Source organism: Glycine soja, chromosome 16 (genome assembly GCF_004193775.1).
Source record: "Glycine soja cultivar W05 chromosome 16, ASM419377v2, whole genome shotgun sequence".
Taxonomy (NCBI): Eukaryota; Viridiplantae; Streptophyta; class Magnoliopsida; order Fabales; family Fabaceae; genus Glycine; species Glycine soja.
In genome coordinates this window covers 21,960,563-21,964,001 of record NC_041017.1, presented here as the reverse complement: position 1 = coordinate 21,964,001, position 3,439 = coordinate 21,960,563, and the positions used below count along the sequence as shown (strand labels likewise).

Sequence of the window (3,439 nt, the reverse complement as noted above, 5' to 3'; positions counted from 1 at the left end):
GATATTAAATCACTTATCTAACATTAACTTGAACCACCTTCTGCAGGTTAAACTTTGTGGTCATGCCACATTAGCTACTACGCGCACACTATTCTCATCTGCTTTGGTGGATACCGATGTTATTGAATTTGTGACGATATCTGGAGTATTAATTGCCAAAAAGATCCCTGCGATCCATATCACCAGTGCCTCACTCGCAAAATGGTGAAGCTCAGGATGGATTTTCCTGCTAATCCTGTTACAGAATTCATATTTGATAAGAATACTTCACAACTTTCTGGGGCATTGAATGGTGCTTCCATAATTGATTTAAAGAGGACACAAATCAGAGATGACTTATTTGTAAGTCCTATATCCGCCATGTTTCATTTCTATTATTGTCTAGTGCACATCACTTACAACTTGGTCATTACTTTAGAAGCAACATAACCTAGTGATATTGCTATATGGTGAAGACCATTTTTCATCACTTATTTTTGGATGCATCCTTCATATCTGATAACCTGCTTGATTCTTGGAATAATAAAAATATATATCAGAGCCATATCCATCATAAGCAATTTATAATTCCAGAAAATGCATAAGTACAAAACATACTTTTCTCATGCAAGGGTAGTCAATGTCTCGAGGATAAGCACTGGCACCAACAATAATGAGTTTTGGTCGAAAAAGAGTAGTAGTTTTCTCCAGCATATCATAATCAATAAGACCTATTGTGATTCCGATGTGGGTTAAAGAATAATTTATCTCACAAATGAGCCAATATATTTGTAATAATTTTAAAGAGAAAACAAAAAACACCTGTTGATTCATCAAGTCAATAAGGCATACATTCAAAATAAATTGATGTGGCTGATACACGTTTTTTAGGTGTCACGAACCCATGAGACAAATGTCCTCCGTGAGGCAAGTCCAAACCCTGGTAACATGCCATTGTACATTAGAACAGTTACAATAATGGGCTGCCAATTGGAATAGTCAAAATCCAGTGCGGGGAAAATAATTTACCATTATTCAATCATGTGGTTTAAGAACTGCAGTGAATACTGCAAAATTAGCTGGGGAACTAGATAAAGCTTGAACATTAACACCCCACTTATTTCCATCTACATGAAATGTAGCCAAAGCCCTTTGTTGACATAGGGTTTCAAGCTCATCAATGTACTCATTGCCACCATAGTACCTTACATGTACAATGAAATTTTATGAAATTTTAATTCTTTGAAAATGAATAAATCAAAAACATTTTTAATATTCTTATTTTCCAAGAACAAAAACTGGATACAAAAAAAAAACATGTTTTCTAAATCTTGAAAAAATGAAAATGAAAAACATTTTCTTAAATCAAAGAGACCTTTACCTTTTACCCGGCAATCCTTCTGAGTATTTATTTGTGAGGCAGGAACCAACTGCTTCCATCACTGCTCTAGATGTAAAATTCTCAGAAGCAATAAGCTCAAGACTTTTAAATTGCCGGTCCTTTTCCTTGTCAATAATTGCGCGAACTTCAGGATCAGCTTCACTCAAGCCATAGTCTAGGAAGCTACTTCCATCACCTAGTATTTGCAATTGCATGTGATTCCATGGACAAAATAGATCATTCTTAGTCATAAATTCAAATAACATATAAAAATTCTAAACAGCAAAATACAGAAATCGAGAACTCCAAAGCTACTTTGTTATTGCCAACTACAAATCAAATACATCATACACAGATGTTAACAGTTTCATACATATATTACTTGATGTTCACACCAAACTGAGTGCCATTTTTAAAACACTGCCAAATATCTACAATAAAGATAGAAGGAAGAACAAAGAACAAAGAAGATAAAACACTCGCAATCGCAGATTAAAAGAAAAGCACTACTAGAAAATAAGGTTTCAACATCAGTTATTTAAGACTTTTAACATCGGTTATTAATTGATGTTGAAAGTACCGATGTGGAAAGTAGTATCGTTAACATCGGTTTTTAAAAACCGATGCTAACTAATAAATACAACATCGGTTATTTAAATAAGCGATGTAATATGATAAGAATTATGAAAAAAAAAGTTATAAATCTATATATCAACATCGGTTTTTAAAAAAACCGATGTTGTAAGTCACATTTAACATCGGTTTTTTAAATAACCGATGTTAAATGTAACATTTGACATCGGTTTTTAAAAAATTGATGTTGTAAGTAACATTTCACATCGGTTTTTTAAAAAGTTGATGTTGTAAGTGACATTTAACATCGGTTATTTAAATAGACAATGTTATATAATACGAATTATGAAAAAAAAAGTTATAAATCTATATATCAACATCGATTTTTAAAAAAATGATGTTGTAAGTAACATTTCACATCGATTTTGTAAAAAACTAATGTTGTAAGTGACATTTAACATCGGTTATTTAAATAGGCGATGTTATATAATACAAATTATGAAAAAAAATTATAAATCTATAAATCAACATCAGTTATTTTAAAAACCGATGTTGTTTTAGAACTTTTTTTTAAAACATGATGTCTGTTTTTTCAATAAATCCCAAAAATAACCTGCAAATTTTAAAATCAGACCACACAACATATAATTTTCATTCCGTTTTGAAATAGTTTTTACCAAAAAATTCAATGAGAAATTTACTAATTATTATGAATTTAAAGCATATTTAATGTTGAGACATGAATTGTAAATTAAGTAAGTAAATATAAACTACAATTACAAAATTGTCTAAACATCCTAAGTTTCATTTTTAACTTTCAAATAGTACTTTGCCCACTGGTTGCAAAGCGCCTTCAATCTTTCTGGTTCCAATGGTCTAGGATCAGTGAAATACTGCATGATATAATAAATCATAAGTTAATAATATATTAGCAATCATAATAATATGAAATTTGGTGAATTAAAAATTACCATTTCCCAATTATTCTGGAAATTTCCTAAGATTATAGTTGACATCCAGTGCATGACGTAATACCCACACTTAGTGCTTCCTTTTTGTCTATTACACTAAATACATTATGAAATTTAGATATGCAACGTTCAGTACAAATTAGTCTACACAGTACTAAAATATAAGTAAAAACATATTGTTTAAATAACTTACTTTAACAACAATCCACCTAGCAAGAGGCTTGGATTTACTTTGTTAAGTATCGTCAAGTCCTTTCAAAGCACTATTGAATACAAACATAAATTCTTATTGTACATTTAAAATTTTGATTTACCTGACTAATGCTAATGCAAATGTATTGAAAAACAACACTGACCTATTAATTATGCCTTTGAGGTAGTTGTCTGACTTATTATGCAACGAACAAAACCAAATGACAATATTTTCCTTAGGCAAAATGACGATCATTTGCCAATGTGCACTGCAGTGGAGACCAATATAGGTTATTATACTATTATATATTATTTAAATTCATTTGTTGAGTTTAAGTTACCC

At 30.6% G+C, this 3,439-nt stretch overlaps 1 pseudogene; it reads right to left on the bottom strand.

The window, feature by feature from the left end:
- Nucleotides 1–229: 229 nt before the first annotated feature.
- LOC114389861 lies at nucleotides 230–1,575 on the bottom strand (annotated as a pseudogene).
- Nucleotides 1,576–3,439: the final 1,864 nt, after the last annotated feature.